At 42.4% G+C, this 19,094-nt stretch overlaps 1 protein-coding gene and 1 long non-coding RNA gene across 4 annotated transcripts in view; one reads left to right on the plus strand and one right to left on the minus strand.

The window, feature by feature from the left end:
* Window positions 1–19,094, minus strand: part of LOC147024841 (uncharacterized) — a 164,028-nt gene that overhangs the window by 97,249 nt on the left and 47,685 nt on the right. The gene's annotated exons all lie outside the window — the stretch shown is intronic.
* Window positions 1–19,094, plus strand: part of LOC147024843 (interleukin-6 receptor subunit beta-like) — a 144,431-nt gene that overhangs the window by 32,269 nt on the left and 93,068 nt on the right. Inside the window, exon 1 of one of the 3 annotated variants that reach the window (XM_085885151.1) lies at window positions 6,819–7,046. The exons of 1 other annotated variant lie outside the window; for it this stretch is intronic. The gene's annotated coding sequence lies outside the window, so the exon portion shown is untranslated. Of the gene's footprint in view, window positions 1–6,818; window positions 7,047–19,094 lie in introns of those variants that run through there. One more of the 3 variants, XM_085885153.1, reaches the window with a different exon arrangement.

Below are 19,094 nucleotides of genomic sequence, written 5' to 3' on the forward strand. Positions count from 1 at the left end.
ATGGCACCACCAAGACCCTGCCGAGATCAGGCCGTCCCTGCAAACTGGATGACCAAGCAAGGAGGAGACTGATCAGAGAGGCCACCAATAGGCCAATGGCAACTTTGAAAGAGCTACAGGCCTTTATGGCAAAGACTGGTCACTATGTGCATGTCACAACAAACACTGCACAAGTCTGGCCTATATGGTAGGGTGGCACGTGGCAAGAAAGAAGTCATTACTCAAAAAACCCCACCTTGAGTCCCATTTGAGGTATGCAAAAAATCATTCCGGAGATTCTGAAGCCACGTGGCAAAACGTTTTGTGGTCTGATGAAACCAAGATGGAACTTTTTGGCCTAAATGGAAAACGTTACGTTTGGTGCAAACACAACACAGCACATCACCCAAAGAACACCATCCCTACTGTGAAGCATGGTGGTGGCAGCAACTTGTTGTGGGATGTTTCTTATCAGCAGGGACTGGGACACTTGTCAGGATGGAAGGGAAAATGGATGGAGCAAAATACAGAAAATTCCTGAAGGAAAACCTGATGGATGCCCTCTGCAAGAAAGCTGAAATTGGGACGGAAGGTCACCTTTCAGCATAACAATGAACCAAAACACACAGCCAAAGCTACACTGGAGTGGCTAAGGAGCAAAAAGATAAATGTTCTTTAGTGGCCCAGTCAGAGCCCCGACCCAAATCCAATTGAAAATCTGTGGCATGACTTGAAGATTAAGGTCCATCAATGCTGCCCGCAAAACTTAACTAAGCTTGAACAGTTGTGTACAGAAGAATGTGCAAATATTGCCCATTCATGGTGTGCAAAGCTTGGAGAGACCTATCCCAACAGTCTCACAGCTCTAATTGCTGAATTTGTTTCCACCAAGTAATTTCTTCCACCAATGCTGTAATGCTTCCCTCAATGTAATTGGTGCTTCCACCAAGGATTAACGCAGGGGGGTGGACACTTATCCAACCAAGAGATTCTAGTTTTGTGTTTTCAATTAATTTTCTGAAATTTCTTGAATTCGTTTTTCACTTGGAAGTTGTGGGTTACAATGTGTATATAGGACTTTCTTTAGGCACTGCATATGAATGTATGTATATATGTATGTATTTACATATATAAATATATATATATATATATACATATATATATATATATATATATATATATATATATATATATATATATATATATATATATATATATATATATATATATATATACACACACACACAAACATAATAAAGAAAGACCTACCCACATCTATCACCTGTGAATATGGAGGGAATAACCAATTAGCTCTCACCTAATCAATTACACCCAGGTGGCTCGGATTATACATATAAAATCGACTCCTCCCATGCTCTTGTAGGCGAAGAAGCTGATTAAAGCAACTGAGAAAAGCTACCAAGGTAAGCCTTTCATGTTTCAAACCCTTCCCAGAGTTTCTCCAGAGCTGTGAAGACATTCACAAAGAGTACACACATGAGAATCCTCATGCTACTTTGGGATTCTCATGTGTGTCCTGTTTGTGAATGTCTTTACAGCTGTGGAAGAACTTTGGGAAGGGACAATTCAGGTCAGGTATGGGAGGATGCACCGGAGCAGCGCATCGCTGCATCCACTTTCCGCCATTACTCCAGGGGTAATGGCGGATCATCATCAAGACCTCCTATCATCAAGAAATTACTCCAGGGGCCTCCGTCTGGCCATCCCCCAGGCAGAGATGCCTGGTCCATCTCCATCTCCATGAGATGCTGATCAACCTGTTGCAACCACGAGGCACATTGGCATCCCATTGGCCTCCTCCACTCATGAGGCTCCCTCGTTGAGAGAATCTGGTGAGCAGGATCAGTGTTAGGAAAACGAGCCGCATGTCCAGACAGCCACAGCTGATGCTCACGGACTATGATGGTAACAAATGTCATTTGAGTCTCTCTCAGCAACCGCTCGTTGGACACAAAGTCTGACCAGGAACCAAGGATTCTCCGAAGAGACATGGTACCAAAGGAATGAAGTTTCCATCTCAGATACCTAGTCAGAGTTGAAGTCACATCTATAGAGCAAGAATGGAAGCAGCAAGGACTTGTAGACTTGGACTTTCATCAAACTGCACAGGTACTGACAGAGCGACACCCCATGATCTAGTGAATACATGACTCCCCATACCCGACACAGACATCTATTGACTTCTGGCTCACAGCCAGCAGAAACATGAATATCACTGCCAAGGTAAGTTCATTTCTCCATGACTTCAACATCCTCACCACAAACAAGAACAGACAAGATAGCAGCATCAAATATGTTATTGAATGCCTGGATCTTAGGTTTTACCGAGGAACCCCATAATCTCAGCGGCTGTGATTCCTCATTCAGCACCTCGAGGGCCCCCAAAAGGGTATCCAGAGTCACCGCAAAGATGAATGCATCATCTGTGAAATCAACGTCAGAGATCCTGACATTCCCAAAATATGCACCGCAACTTGATCTCTCTGACATCCTCCCCAGAATCCAGTCGATACAAGTGCTGAAAAGTGTAGGGGCCAGTACATACCCCTGACAAACTCCAGTAATAACTGGAAATAAGTCTGAGTACAGTACCAGAGTACATCTCGCAGCACTCTCAGCACCAGATCATAATTCAGACATCACGTTCATCAGTTTTGTTGGCACCCCACAAATACCAATATTTCTCAAGAGAGCATCCCGATTCACTGAATCAAACACTTTGCAGAGATGAAGATAGGGTGCAAGCAGCCCCTGCCAAAACCCTCATCTGTGTTTGGTGAGGACCCAAAGAGCAAGGATACGGTCATTCGTTGACCTCTTTGGTGTAAAGCCTGACTGCTCTGGGTGCTGGTGCTCAAGCAAATGATCGCGAACCATGTCGAGAATTATCTGAGCAAAGACCTTTCCCAGCACTGAGAGCAGTCACCCCTCGGTAGTTGTTGCAGTCCTGGTGATCATCCTTCTCTTTCCAGAGAGGGACAACCAGGCCCCACTTCCAGTCAATTGAGATGATGCTTGTGTTCCAGTCAGAGCACAGAACTGCATGCATCAACATGAGTACAGCATTTCCACCAACCTTGAGAAGTTCAGCATGGATGCCACAGATCCCAAGAGCGTTACTCCATTTCAACTGGTTCACTGCAGCCTGTGTTTCTACAAACAAAGGTGGGTCACAGTTGGTTGAAGGGACAGCAATAGGAATAGTAACACCCCTGACATCCAACTCAACAGCTGGTGGATAAGCCTGGTTCAGCCGCTCAAAGTAACCGGCGAAGTGGGCCTCCACTTCGGACTCCTCTGTCAAGAGTCCACCACCCTCTTCTCTAACTGCAGTACACCTAGGGACAGGCTTGGAGGAATGCAATGCGTGAATTCCCCTGTGAGCAGGACGAGAATCACTTGACCACAGGTGATGTCTCGCAGCTTCCTCACACATAGGCCTCCTTGTCCTCCTCAGTGCATGTACAGTTTTATGCATCAACTCCCTGAAAAGCCCTGAGACTCTGATCAATGATATCCAGTGTCGCTTGAGAGACAAAATTCTTCTTAGCCCTCCAGTGAGTTTGAAGACATCCACCGGCAACACCAAGGATGGTGCTCTTGAAGACATTCCACAACTCTTCAGGATTCCCCAAAGCACTCAGACCCCCTAACTCCCCACTCAGCCTGTTTGCAAACTGCAAAGCTACCCTCTTATCCTTCAGCTTGCCAATATTCAGCTGAGGCTGGGATGGTACCATTCTCCTGGATTTAAGCTGCAACTTCAGAGTTGCTACAATAAGCCTGTGGTCGGTATTGAGGAACTGAGCACTCTGGTAGACCCTGCAGTTCTGGATCATCCTCCAGGGGCTATCAATGGGACTATCAATATCAATCTTTTTTGCCACACCACCTGCGTTGGAATACCAAGTTCAGCGATGAGCCTGTGGCACTGAAACCAAGAACAAGCCACCCGAAGTCCATTACTTCTTGCTAAGTCAAGGAACTTAGTGCTATTCTGGTTCACAGTTCCAGACCTATGGGGACCAATACATGTCTCATAGCCATCCCTATCAGTTCCAGTCTATGCATTGAAATCCCCCAAGCCGAGAAGAGTATCTCACCTGGGGCACTGATCAACCATACACTTGAGCGTGGCATAGAATGTGTCCTTCACGGTGAGATCACTCGCCTCACTCGGAGCAAACACAAAGACCAGGGAAACGACACCCAAGGAGTGACAAATCCTTTGTCTCATCATATGCTTGTTGACCAGTGTTATCTCAATTATCATTGGAGTCAGCTTATTCGACACAGCGACAGCAACTCCTTGGGCATGGTAATCATCAGAGCGACCAGACCAACAGTAGGTGAAACCACACCCACCATGATCTCGCCACTATCCGGTCTCTGAACCTCAGAGAGTGCTCTGAACCAATGTTCAAATACTTGAGCTCAGATGCCAACAAGACAGGTGATCATCCTCTGTTGGAGATACGACATTCCAGGCATCCACCTGAAGGGACCACCTAAGATTAACCCAAGGAGACTACGGTGTGGTGGACGACTCCTCAGCACCACTCGCCACACACCACTGCAATCTGACCCAGGATGTTTACCCCATACTTGTCCTCCTATCATCAAGAAATAGGGATCCCGAAGACTTTGGCCCAATCCTGTCATCAGGTGAGCTGGCTTGCAAAGGGTAGCAGCACAGGAGGTACTCCCATGGAGTGAGTTTTCAGTTTTCCTTGCATTTGTGGGTTTTGTGGAATGAAGGGTTTTGCGGTGGCTGGAGTGCAAATCCTGCCACCAACCTCCAAATAAAAAGTAATCCAACTGTTGAAGGATGTCCGCAAACACAATTGGGCACAAGATATAGATGGCTGTTGGCTCACAAGGTGCTCCTCCACCCTTTGACAGGTTTGTTTTTAATCCTTCTGGGTGTCCATGATCATACACCCTCTTCACCAGAAAACCTGGTGGGGGGGGGGGGGGACTCTTTAGTCACCGAAAAACGTCAAGGAATTTATCAATAAGAAAAATAAATAAACAGATGAACTTTTTATTTCCTTGTGGTGAAAATCGGTAAATTCAAATCAATCAAAATAATTTCAAACAAATAAAGAATTAAACAGACATTGATAGAAAAATAGACAAAGAGCAGATACTTATCACTATACCTTACTTAACAATTAAACACGAGACAAAGGTACCCAGCAGGTCATTCAGGGGGGAAAGAAATCCAGTCTCGGCTTTTCCCATGCTGTGTGCAAAAATGGATTTTCCCATAAAAATGACCATTTTCCCCCAATACAATGGTTGGAAATATAATAAACTAGGTGAATGCACCCGGCGCTGCCTGGGTTCTTTTTGAATGACTTTAATCTTCTATACATGTGTCTGACGCGAGCACAGTATCGGTTCCCTATTGGGCCATGGCAGTCATAGGCTAAGGGGGTTGGTGAGGGGGAAACACACCCTCCCCCCCCCCCCCCCGGCCGAGGGGCTTTGCCACAGTGCCTATAACCTTCCCGGGGCCCATCCCGACATTTTTTGTTTCAGTGGTTAGCTCCTATCTTTCACCTTTCAGGAGATTAGCGAGTGCAGACAAACAAACAAACAGACAAACAAAAACTTAAAATCATATGTTACATATATTGTATATGGCGTTGGCCCCATGTGATTCGGCTGAACTTGAAAAATTAACGTTACGAAATCAGGTGATGACGTCATAATCGGAAACCGGAAGCTGGAAGTACAATTCCTTTACATCAGGACACTCCCGGGTACATGTTCTGTCAGCATGTGAAGTTTGGTGAGGATCAGTCCAGTACTTTTCGCGTGCATAGGTCACAGAGAAACACACAGACACACTTTCAACTTTATATATATATATATATATATATATATATATATATATATATATATATATATATATATATATATATATATATATATATATATATATATATACATAGATCAACACAAATGACATTTATATTGTTTTCCTTTGTAAATGCACATCACATGGAGTATTTATCACCTCTGAGAAACCTACAAAGAGAATAACAATGACAGATATCCCATGTTGTTAAAGTAGAATGGCAGACATCCAAAGCTGACCAAGGCAAAATCTCGAGTGGCTCCATATCCAGAATTGTTCAGAATACATTAGTCAACATTATGTACCGATTTTGGTGCTTTTATGAAAAGTCGAACAATTGGTTTGCTATGCTGCAGTACTATAGGGGGAAATAACTGTCTGAGGACCTATAAAATGTTTGTATGCATTTGGCGGATCCGATTCTGAAATCCGTAACAGTATATTTAAATACACACATACACACATACACATATATTTTGGTGAACATATTGGAGGTTTTAGTATTTTGTCATAAAGATGGCAAAAGGCAGACACACATTGGGAGAGTTTATCAATAGTGGAGGGGATGAAGGGAGTCAGATCTGCGTGCTCGACTCCCATCAGAGATTTATTGTTTTATTTATTTATTTTATGATTTGAAGGATCGTTTGTACATGCAAACGTGAGCTCAAGCTTATGGTATAGCCAGCTTAATATATTTTTTAGTGCGAACAGACTTTGAAAAAGAGATATTTCATTGACCAGTACGACATGATGAGCCTTTTATAGGAGTTGTTTTTTCGATATTATTAAATACGAGACGTTATATAAATCGTTCACGATACTGTATACTTTCCGCAGGATTGAGAGGGAGACGTGGTTAAGAGGGTGATAGGATGTGGGGGAGGATGTCGTGTAAAGGGAGGGAGGGATGGAGTAGAGCCATAGATAGGTGGAGTGAGGGAGAGGGAGTGGCGAAGAGAGAGAGAGATGGGAAAGCGCGTGGGAGGGAAAGGGAGAGAGTGAGGCCCGCCGGCTCTCAACAAACACGTCCCGTTATTTCGGCGTGGACACCAACACCGTCATCATCATCATCGTCCTTATCTTCATCATCGTCATCGCTTCATCGTCACCATCACGACATCATCGCTGGAGCCTCGCACGCAGACGAAAGTCAGGAGCAGGCCAGCCGGAGCCCGAGGTAAGGAGCGGAGAGTCAGAGCCGATCGCGGCACGTATGTGGGTGGCAGCGTCTGTGACATCGCTCTAAAGTGTGTGTGTGTGTGTGTGTGTGTGTGTGTGTGTGTGTGTGTGTGTGTGTGTGTGTGTGTGTGTGTGTGTGTGTGTGTGTGTGTGTGTGTGTGTGTGTGTGTGTGTGTGTGTGTACCGTGTTTACACAAACATGTCCACATGGCCATCTCACCGTGTCGGGATTTAACGCAGAGCCACCCCCAATCTTCTCCCATGATATATCCGTGTGCGCAATTCGCTGCCTTGAATAGGGGGCACAACCACATACATGTTTTCCCCTGCTTGTTTAATGAGGAAGAACAATTTTAAAATCGGAAAAGATCAATCTGCGGACTGTAATATAGATTATTTGTCACCGGTGACGTCATCGGTGGCCAACATGAAAATGCATGTAAACAGTAACACTAAGCTAATACCATCATGGTGTTTTACACGATGAAGATAGGCTTGGTCAACTAGTTTATGACAACCTTCCACGTCTTTAAAGCAGATATATATATACATATGTATATATATATATATATATATATATATATATATATATATATATATATATATATATATATATATATATATATATATATATATATATATATATATACATATATATGTCTTTTGCGGGGGACTTGTAGGATAGCGTAGACAGAGGTACACCTACAAGCTGCCTCGCCTGGGTTTGAATCTCGACCCAGCTATTAACTGTCACCTGGTGTGTCACGTGCAGGGCGAGGCATCATTGCGTGTTTTCTCCATCAAATGGACCTTAAGTTAGAGGAGGCGTCTGTCAGCACTGGTCGTCAATTGCCATTCGAGGTGTTTCGGTGCAAAGATTCGGCAAGTTATCGGCATTACCCCCAAACAAATTTCAATTCCTTGTGCCCTTCAGTGGAATGTCATCCCCAGCCAGCCGGTTCGTGAATGACTTTACACAAAAAAAAAATTAAATGTTCCCCAACCAACATACAAGGAGATGGAAATGATTTGCATTATAATATAGAACCGCCGGCATGTTCTGTGCTGTCGGCTGTAAGACAATGCATCAACTCGCACACAGACATTCAGTGTATTTGCACAATCGTTATATTCAGGAGGTGGACGTCTAATTAAAGTGTAACGAATTTTGATTGATTCTGAAATGTCAAAACTATTTGTGCAGAACATGATATTCACTGCATCTTATGCCCCCTTAATTCTGCTTACATCGTTCTCATTTACATTATCAAATGGATCCTGGATTGATTGAAAAATGGATCCATCCTGGATTGCCTGAAAATGTGAGGGATAATAAGCGAAAGTGTTAACCGTGGTGGTACATCAAGTGGTATTTATAAATATATTATTAATGGCATCGGCCAACAAAAACATTCAATAATGAAGGCGATCTATAATATCGTGTATTCATGATGGGGTTTTGCTGCATCATGGCAGATTCTAATTTGTTCCTGACCTTGGCTTCCTGTACTCAAGGTGAGTAAACGAAGCCGACATCCTTGATACCTCTATGGCTTGGCAGTATGATATTTATTATTTGTTGAAAATAATGATGGCAAAATGCTCCTGGCAATGCAATGGTCTCATTCGGCTGTGTTCTTTCGTTTACTTTTTAGCTCCTTGTACTATGACAGTAATCTAGGACTGGCAAGATAGCTTAAAATATCTGAACATTCACTTTTATGTTGTCTCGCCTGGGTTAGAATCTCGACCCAGCTATAAACACTCACTCTGGTGTTTGTCATGTTCATCTAGCTTGGCCAGCCGGATTCGTGAAAGACCTGGGCCAGCAATGTTTCCTGGCCGACCTCGCAAGAAGATGGAGAATAGTTGGGGCTGTTAACATAGTAATCATCTGAGTAATAGATTAATACAGTAATCTAACTTGCAAATACTTTAATAGTTTTCCATGATCATCAAATAATACATTAATTGGTGTTTTCTGGGATATAATAATAATAATAATAATACCGTTCCTTTCGTACCATAAAGGCACATAGGTTTGCCGAGGCAGTTTCATTGGCAAAGAGTACTGTACAGTCCTGGACGGGTCGCCACTCCGAAGAAGGTTACCCCGAATGGTTATTACCCCAATACATTGGTACTCATTACCCTGACCTGAAGGATGACAAGCTGAGTCAACCCCACCTGGTGTTGATTCAATGGCAGACAGGGGCTCAAACTCAGGATCCTTAGGTCCCAATCCAGCCACCTTTTTGTGGTATATATACATACATAAAAAAAATGATGAAGCATCACTTTTCATTAATTTTATACAAGGATATACAACCTCACAGTCTCACTCTATTGCTCTGGGAGGATTGTTAAACAAATCCCACCTATGTATTTCCTTGGTCATCCACTGGAAGAAATTCAGTGATGGCCTCACAATCAGCCATGACCTTTCCTGGGCTGACCACATCGCAAAACTGCACAGACTGCAATTCATCGATCCAAGTCTTTCCTTGGAAAATTAGAGCTACTCATAGTCTCCAAGTTGTTTGTTCGTCGCTCAGTGGAGTACTTTTCTCCATGATGTTCTGGCACCCCAGCTTTACATGTGTCTTTCCTGGATTCTGTGGAATCTAAAGCTGTCAGGACTGTTGCAATCTCCCATGATAAGGCTGAATCACATGGTCCGTTCCTCTCATATTGAAGGCATGTCAGTGGTCTCTCTATTCTCGACTAGATTTTCTCAAACATTGCTCGCTGTGCTCTCTCGGTCCTTCAACCCTCTTCAGAAACTCCAGGGTGCACATGTTCCTTCAGTAACCCCCTCCTTGTTAAACTTCCAACATCCAGATTGACTGCACTCCTCAACTCTTTTATTTCTTGTCTATGGAATCACTTTCCAGAGGCTGATCTGTCTCACTCCTGCAGGACTTCAAGCAAGCAGACCACCACCACCTCTTGTCAACCTCAATTCTGACCATTATCTTTATTACCTCCATTAAACTTTCCACACTCAACCGTCTTTCTTGTTACTAGTTTCAGTTAACCCTTCTCCTCCCTTTCCTCTTCCTGTTCATTAATTCCCTTGGTATTTATCTTGCTGTCAGTTCTACCTTGCTCTTCCATGAGCCTCGCTTCTATAAAGAAAAAAATAATCTCTCTGTGCTATTTCTCAATAGGCACACACTTCTCTTAACCTGATCTTTAACCTATATAAAGAATGCCTTGCTATTATGTTTAACATACTTGGCCATATATTCTCTGTTCTCTGTTCATATATAAATAAAATAAACCTCATATTCTCTGTTTGTTTCCTGAGTTGTTTGCCTAATTTGCCTTTGTTTACCCCTATACTGATATGAGTCTGACTCGTCTCATTATTTTATACCTTATAAATCCTTTAACTAGAGCGAAGTCATTGGCATGCCATTGCAAATCCCTGCGCTTTCCACCTAAAGCAAAGTTGAAATATTGCAAAAAGTTCCATGAGGAATGATCCAGTATCAAATTTTGAACCGGGGGTCAAATCCAAAAAATCGTTATATAGTTCTTGCATATACAAAGTTTCATTTAAAAATGTGCACGTAATTGCATTTTTCGGTATTTGACCTTTTGACTCCGTCCCAGAGGGCGGGGCCAAACATGGCACTGCTCGTGCACCTTTGTGGCATGTAGTGATCCATCACAACCAATTTTGGTGAATTTCAGCACAACCGTTTTGGAAGAGATAGCATGAGAGACAGACAGACAGACAGACAGACACGATTACAATATCCCCCCGTTTTTTTTTGTTTTTTTTTTTAAGCGTGGGGATAATAATAGCATTCCTTACCTCTGCTCAACCATCCTGGTCTCTTCCTGCCTCTAGTTTTACACTTTACTGGAATATACTTCATGTTGCACTCATCTTGAATCATAAAAAAATTAAGCTTAAGAATGAAAAAAAGGCAACTCGTTTATAATTTGTGATAAACGGATCACTCGTTTTATAATCCACTCACAAAAGTAACCTTCGCTTTGCTGATGGATTTAATCAGAAGAAAACATGTTGTACATCACAAACATTCTCCTCTATTCACTCTGCAATTTACCCAAGGTCATCTTCCATCTGCTTGGAAGTCGGCTAACATCACCTTCATCAACCATCTTTGCTGTTTATTAATGGCATGAGAAAAAACAATCACTTCCACTTCACTGCAAAGTTCAGTGATGGATGCTTTGCATTGAACCTCCGCTTAAAATGAATGAAAGGATACAATGTGAAAACTTCAAATTATTCTCACTCAGATTTCAACATCACCAGAATGCATATTACCAAGTTGTTTAACCCTTTGAACCCTGAGCTCCTTGGACTTTTGGCTCCCCCACCACGGGCTCCCTGGAGAAAAATCACTGCTCAGGTATGTGGAGGTTTGAACAGCGGCTGGTAAAACGGCTGCTCGGGTACATCGATCTTTGAATAGCGGCTGGTAAAATGGCTGTTTGGGTAGAAGGAAGTTTGAATAGTGGCTGATAAAACGGCCACTCAGGTGTATGGATGGTTGAAGAGTGGCTGGTAAAACGGCCACTCAGGCATATGTAAGTTTGAATAGCCACGGGTAAAACAGCCGCGAAGGTTCAAAGACTTAACCTTTGTTGATATAAGTACATGATTTGTCATACTGGCTACCACAAGGTGGGGCTATATGATACACATTTACATCGAGAAAATTGGTGTGTTCCCCCCACCTGGAATTTCCTCCCCCAGATATGATATCCTGACAAAAACCATACATGGGGTAGCCTTAAGCAACATGCAAAACTTGGTTCATTTTGGTTCAGTGTTTTTTTTAAGTTTTTGAAGTATATATATGTATATATGTATATATATATATATATATATATATATATATATATCAGCAGATCCGCTGTGGCGACCCCTAACAGGAGCAGCCGAAAGAAGAGGAAGAAGAAGATACAGGGTGAGTCAGAAGTAGCGCCCAATTTATGTCAGTTGATTGTTTGTTTGCCATTTGTATTGCAGTGTACAAGAAGGTATAAATAAATGAATGACATATTTATCTAACCATTTATTCAAGAAAAAATTATTACGGAACTGTACCAAGCTGTTTTACTTGCAATTTTCAAAGTGCCCTCCCTCGTGATCGATGCACAATTGCAGCCGAGCAGGCACAGAGCGGCACACACGTCTGCAAAGTTCGATATCAATTTCCTCGAACTTTGCAGTGATTTGAGCCTTCAATTCCTGAATGGTACGAGACTTTTCACGATAAACAAGGTCTTTCATGAGCCCCCAAAGAAAGAAATCTGGAGGTGTAAGGTCTGGGGAGCATGCTGGCCACTCGGTCAGACCGCGGCGGCCGATCCATTTTCTGGGAAAGTTTTCATCAAGCCACTGACGAACATAATGTCTATAATGAGGTGGAGCTCCATCATGCTGGAAATAACAGTCCTGATATTGTACCCTGGGCCAAAAGAAGGTTTGCAGCATATCCAGGTAAATTTTTGCAGTGACAGATCCCTCAAAGAAAAAGGGTCCAATTATCCCAAATGGAGATATGGCTGCCCAAACTGTCACTCCAGGTAAATTTACCTCCTTCTCAACTGTCACTCTTGGGTTATTCGCAGCCCAGTAGACACAATTGTGTCTGTTAATTGTGCCATTAAGCTTAAAACATGCCTCATTTGACCACCAGATGTTGTCTAGCATTGTGTCCTCTTCGTGAAGTTTAGCTTAGAACTTTTCGCAAAATTGAAGATGGTGGTCGTCATCTCCATCATGAAGGTCATGCAGTAAGCGTGGAATGTAAGACTTCCATTTTTCTGGTGAAGAATACGGATAACACTTGATTGGCTCACTTCCAACTCTGCAGATAAACAGCAAGTTGACTTTTGCGGACTTTATTCCAATCTTCTGATGGTTTCTTCAGCCTTAGCTACATTCGTTGCCGTTTTCGGACGACCGGACTTCTTTGCAGTGGCTACCGACCCTGTTGCTTCAAATTTCTCGACAATCAATCGTATGTTTCTTCCCTGAGGTGGGTTAATATCGAATTCCTGTGCCAAACGGCGTGCCGCCATCGTTGGTTGTTCATTAATTACATTTGTAGTAATGTTTCACGGCCGCAATACGTTGATTCATTGAAAGGTATGGTTCAATTTGGTGCAAATTCAGTAACTTTCCAAACTCGCAGCAATAACCTGCAAAACAAAATCAAAAATAAATCAATTACGAAAATTAATAATCTGCAAGACAATTATTAACAACATGACTTCCCAGAAAGAATCTGACAGCCAAAAAAAAACCCAGAAATCAGGCGCTACTTTTGACTCACTCTGTATATATATATATATATATATATATATATATATATATATATATATATATATATATATATATATACATGTATATAATGTATATTTATATTACTAGTAGTAATGCCCGGCGTTGCTCGGGCTAGCAATAAAGCCCGGTGTTGCCCGGGCTTTCTTGCAAATTTCCTGAATAGCTGTTAGGGGTTAGCGGTTAGCAGTTCGGGTTAGGGTTAGCGGTTAGGGCTAGGGTTAGGGTTAGCTGTTAGTGTTAGGGTAGCTAACCCTAACCCTAACCATAACACTAACCCAAACCCTAACCCTAACCATAACACTAACCCAAACCCTAACAGCCTAAAGTGGAAATTTGCGTCCCCTGTAGGCCTTTAAACGTGAGTGGATTTGAATGGAAAATCCCATAATGGATATCGATTTATCGATTTTTTTCGAATATCGGAAGTGTTATGGAAAAAATTTATAGCCAATGACATAAGTTGGACCAAAATCCATAATCGTACCGAATTTGAATGGAATCCGTTGGAGTTTGTGAGAATGCATCAAAACGAATTTTGAGGGGCCTCTTAAGGAAGACAATAATATCATTAGTATATCTGCCAAATCTTGTTTCATTTCATGCAGTAACAAAAATCTGATGGTGGAACAAAGAAAGGGACGTGCCGAAATATACATATATATATATATATATATATATATATATATATATATATATATATATATATATATATATATATATATATATATATATATATACACACACACATTTTTCCTCATCTTCTAAAAAGTAATCCCAAAAAAAGAGCTCTATGCACTCCTTAAAATGATTAGTTTATCCCATCTACAATAATGAATGTTGGTGTGCGTCAGTCCGTCCATCCGTCTCCTCCATAACTCCAAAACCATGAAACCTAGCAGCCTGAAACTTTGTATGTATACGAAGGGAACTCCATTGTAGTGCATGAGTGAAAAATGGGTGTTTCGGTTAATTAAGACACCCCTTTCTAAGATCATTAATGGCCTTATTTAATTACATCCTTTGTCAAGGTGTCATCCTTGGTCAGCCCCTGAGTCTGCCCTCTGTCAGCTTGCTGGGGTCTTGATTCGTTATTTTGTTTGACCTGCTCAACAATGCCTTGATTTGGGACAGGCCACAACAGATTCTTAACGCTGAAGCGCTCATTCATTTTTTTCTCACTTTCCTCACTGATATTGATTGCTGATTCATAGGTATCTTCATACCAACAAATTGGTGGATACATTGCCATGCTTATAAACACCTAGAGATTCCAGTGTTCATGGCTTTATTTAATTTCTGCAAATATGATAAGCTCTAGAATCTCTTAACCTGAGTTGATTTTCAAAATTTAAATATCTTAGTTGACCTCAGCAGCATTTCCGAGTGCTAAAAAAAAAAGTGTTCATGTGTCCAATTTGGACATTGTTTTCACATGCCACATGGCTCCAAGTGTTCGAGGCTGAATTTAGTTTCCACACATGTGATAACCATGAGAATCCCTTCACCTGAACCAAGTTCCAAAATTCAAACTGCAGAATTGACCTTTGCAGCAGTTCCGACTTCAACTCAGGTGAAAGGATTCTAGAGTTTATCTCACTTCAGCTATAATGCTTATAAATGTCGAGTTGAATTCGCACATTATTTAATACTCTGGACGGTGGTAACCTCCGGACGGTGTTTGTCAATGGACGTGTCTGGGTGGTGCTCGTCTCTGCACAATGTTTGTCTCCGGATCTGTCTGGGCGGTGTTTATCTCCAGGCGGTGTTTCTTGTATGACTGGTAGAAAATGTATTTTAGACATTATTTTGTTTCCATCTTCACTGTTATATGCATAATAATTTTGAGCCCATGGTGGTGGAGCCGAAAGTCCAAGGAGCTCAGGGTTCAAAGGGTAAAACAACTTGATAACATTCATTATGGTGATGTTGAAATCTGAGTGAGAATAAGTCAAAGTTTTCACATTGTTTCTTTTCATTCATTTTAAGGGGAGGTTCAATCCAACTCATCCAACATTGAGCTTTGCAGCAAAGTGCAAGTGATTTTTTCTTCTCACGACATTAATAAACAGCAAGGATGATTGATGAAGGTGATGTTAGCTGACCTCCAAGCAGATGAAAAATGACCTCAGGTATAGAGGTCATTGAGTAGAATAGAGTAGAATAGAGTGAATAGAGTAGAATGAGTGAATAGAGTAGAATGCTTGTGAAGTACAGCATGGAATTGAAAGGAATCTAGTAGCGAACCAGAATCGATGTCGACTCGAAGTAATTCCGACTTCACAGAAAGAAGCATTGTTTTTCTGGAAAAATATTTTCATCACTGTTGGACATGGTCCGGTTACACACGGCCTGGCAACATATTCATTGAAAAGGAACACACCCCTGGAGTGTCCCGTTTGCAATAAAGAAGCAAAAGCAAGTCTCCTCTTTTACTCCCCTCCTCCCCCACCCTCTTAGTATTCCCATCAGCATACGATGGGTGGTATTTGCTAGTACTAAATATAAATACTTTATGGTGTAGTAGATACTTTCTGGTGAAGTAGATTATAAACTAGAAACCTGGGAAAGGCCCTGAAGAAGTGGCAGAGGTTGAACAAACATCAGATGGAGGGATGAAATTTAAAATATCACTAACTTACAATGGTCTCAAAATCCTTTGATGAAACAGAAAGGACCATGTTCAGGGAGGATGCCTTCATCTTGCAGTTGACTAAATAGACCCCACACTAACCCACCCCACGTTACATGTTACCTCCACCATCGAAGGTGGATGGAGGTTATCTTTTCACCCCTGTTTTTACTTACGAAATCTAAAGATTTTGTAAGTATATTGATGACTTCCGTCATCTGTTTGTGTGTTTGTTTGTGTGTGTTTGTTTGTTTGTTTGTATGCACGATAACTCGAGAACAGAAGAAGCTACCAATGTCAAATTACACCACGTGATTCAGAAGGGTGATGGCTAGTGCTGATTATATTTTGGTCAAAATCGGTCAAAGGTCAAGGTCACAATGAGGTCAAACATTCGATTTTTGATGGTTTGGTGCAGAATCATCGTAGAAACTTCTGGTTTGCGTCGCTACCTTCTCTAGAGACAGCTTTTATTAGACAAGGTGAGAGTTCAAGTTGACATTTTCGTAAGTACCAGTCTATGACTGCTTGTTTGTGTGTTTGTTTGTAGGCACGATAACTTGAGAACGGAAGAAGCTACCAATGTCAAATTACACCACATGATTCAGGAGGGTGATGGCTCACGCTGATTAGATTTTGGTCAAAATCGGTCAAAGGTCAAGGTCACAGTCAGGTCAAATATTATTCCGTAAATTCATGTGGAGAAATGGAGTATTTTTGCTTCGGTCGACGTTACGAGTTCGTTTTAACTTCGATTTTAAGTTTGTGTTCGGTTTTTGTGATCGCTTAGGATGCTTAACATTGGGTTGTCGAAATTCTGGTAAAAATCGGATGTTCTGGAGACGTTTTAAGATTGTATAAAAAATATTTCACTCACCGCGTCACGGCTCGTCACATGGTGCAGCGCGCTCGAGCAGACGCGTCATTGAGTCAGGTAAACATTTTGCGTGTGCGCGCTGACGGTGTTTTCGATAAAGATGGTGTTTAAAAGTCATTTTTTATCCCAATAAAGGTTATCGTTGCATGCCTGACTCGCTAAGCCGTCGGATTATGTAAAGATTGTTGGTGGATGGCCGAATATTACGGTTTTGTGACTTTCATAAAATTATATTAAATAATTGCGTGGACAAATGGAGATTTTTGCTTCGGTCGACGTTATGAGTTCGTTTTAACTCGGATCGCAATTCTGTCTTCACTTTTGGTAATGGCTAAGTATGCTTAACACTCGGTTGTCGAAATTCTTGTAAAAATCGGATGTTTTATGAGATTTATGTCAGGTGTCGTATCTGAGGCTGAACTGAAGATTATGCTAATGAGGGGGATTGTAACACACGGCATTACGTGCTCGTTAGGTCATCTCTATCATCTCAGTAGAGATGACCTAATAACAGTCTCGAAGTCTGTCCGCCCGTCCGTACGTTCGTCCACAATCAAACCGAGTGGAGACAAATAACCAATAGTGGAATGGATAGAGGTCGATGAGACATGCACAACGATATAACTTCAAGGTCGTCCAAGGTCGAGGTCAACGTCACGAGGCCGTCAAAGTTGTGAAAATCGTCGAGTTCAAATGTTATTAGTGATTCAGATACTACGGACTATTATCTAGAACAACATGAGCCATTTTTTTGAAATTTGCTCTCGTTCCGATTTTATAGCCCTTCAAACTTCGCTCTGATTCCCCGTATGGGCCGTTCATAAAGTACATACAAAAATAAAAGTATTAAATTAAGAATCGGAACTCTCCGAGACAAATATTACTTTTGAAGCTTTTGTCAGATTTAACTAAAACAATGGAACACAAGTTTATATGCACACTTACTTTCATTTATGACATTAACATTGTCTTGAATGTCAATTTGTACTTTTATTTTCATAAATGATGTACTGTGATATTAAAAGAAAAAGGTAAATTACACCGCTCGGGACTGCATGGTCATGACTTACAAACTTCGGTTCATAAGGAACTGCTGGCTTTGCAAGCGATTAGCGATGTATGAGGGGGGTGGGTGGGTGGTCACTAGCCTGCATACAGAGGGGGGTGGGTGGTTTAAAGCCCGCGTATGGCCTGAGACAGGGGTGGGTGGTTTAAAGTCCGCGTAGGCCTGCGTACAGGGGTGGGTGGTTTAAAGCCCGTGTACGGCCTGCGTACAGGGGTGGGTGGTTTAAAGTCCGCGTAGGCCTGCGTACAGGGGTGGGTGGTTTAAAGCCCGTGTACAGCCTGCGCACAGGGGTGGGTGGTTTAAAGCCCGTGTACGAGCTGCGTACAGGGGTGGGTGGTTTAAAGCCTGTGTACGAGCTGCGTACAGGGGTAGGTGGTTTAAAGCCCGCATACGGCTTGCGTACAGGGGTGGGTGGTTTAAAGCCAGTGTACGGCCTGCGTACAGGGGTGGGTGGTTTAAAGCCTGCGTACGAGCTGCGTACAGGGGTGCGTGGGTTGTACGACGGCTGCATACATACTTTATGAAAGTGGTGTCGGACGACATGAAAGCGTTTCAGAAGATGAAGGTGAGCCTGTCGTCATCGCGAGGGGGAAAAATATCCCCGTTCACAGGAACATTTTCGACGTAATGTTGAATCCGTGGACGTCAATAATTGTTCCATATTACTGTATTACCGTAGTTAATAATTGGTGATGCATTTGAGATAAATCTACAGTTCGTTGTAATCTTCAAGTATTGTGATGTGATATGAAACACATATGGGGGGTGGTTGGGTGGTCACTTGCCTGCATACAGAGGGGGGTGGGTGGGTGGTTACAAGCTTACATACAGAGGGGGGTGGGTGGTCACTAGCCTGCATACAGAGGGGGGTGGGTGGTCACTAGCCTGCATACAGTGGGTGGGTGGTCACTCGCCTACATACAGAGGGGGGTGGGTGGGTGCTCACTAGCCTACATACAGAGGGGGTGGGTGGGTGGTCACTAGCCTGCATACAGAGGGGGGTGGGTGGGTGGTCACTAGCCTACATACAGAGGGGGTGGGTGGTTTTGAAACCCGGAAGTAGAGCGTACGTACTTTATGAACTGCCCCTATTCCAGTCTGGCACAGAGTTACTTACTTTCGACCTCTGGCAGAGAT

This window comes from Eptatretus burgeri, chromosome 6, assembly GCF_056783735.1.
Source record: "Eptatretus burgeri isolate ZD-2024b chromosome 6, Ebu_testis_v1, whole genome shotgun sequence".
Classification (NCBI taxonomy): domain Eukaryota; kingdom Metazoa; phylum Chordata; class Myxini; order Myxiniformes; family Myxinidae; genus Eptatretus; species Eptatretus burgeri.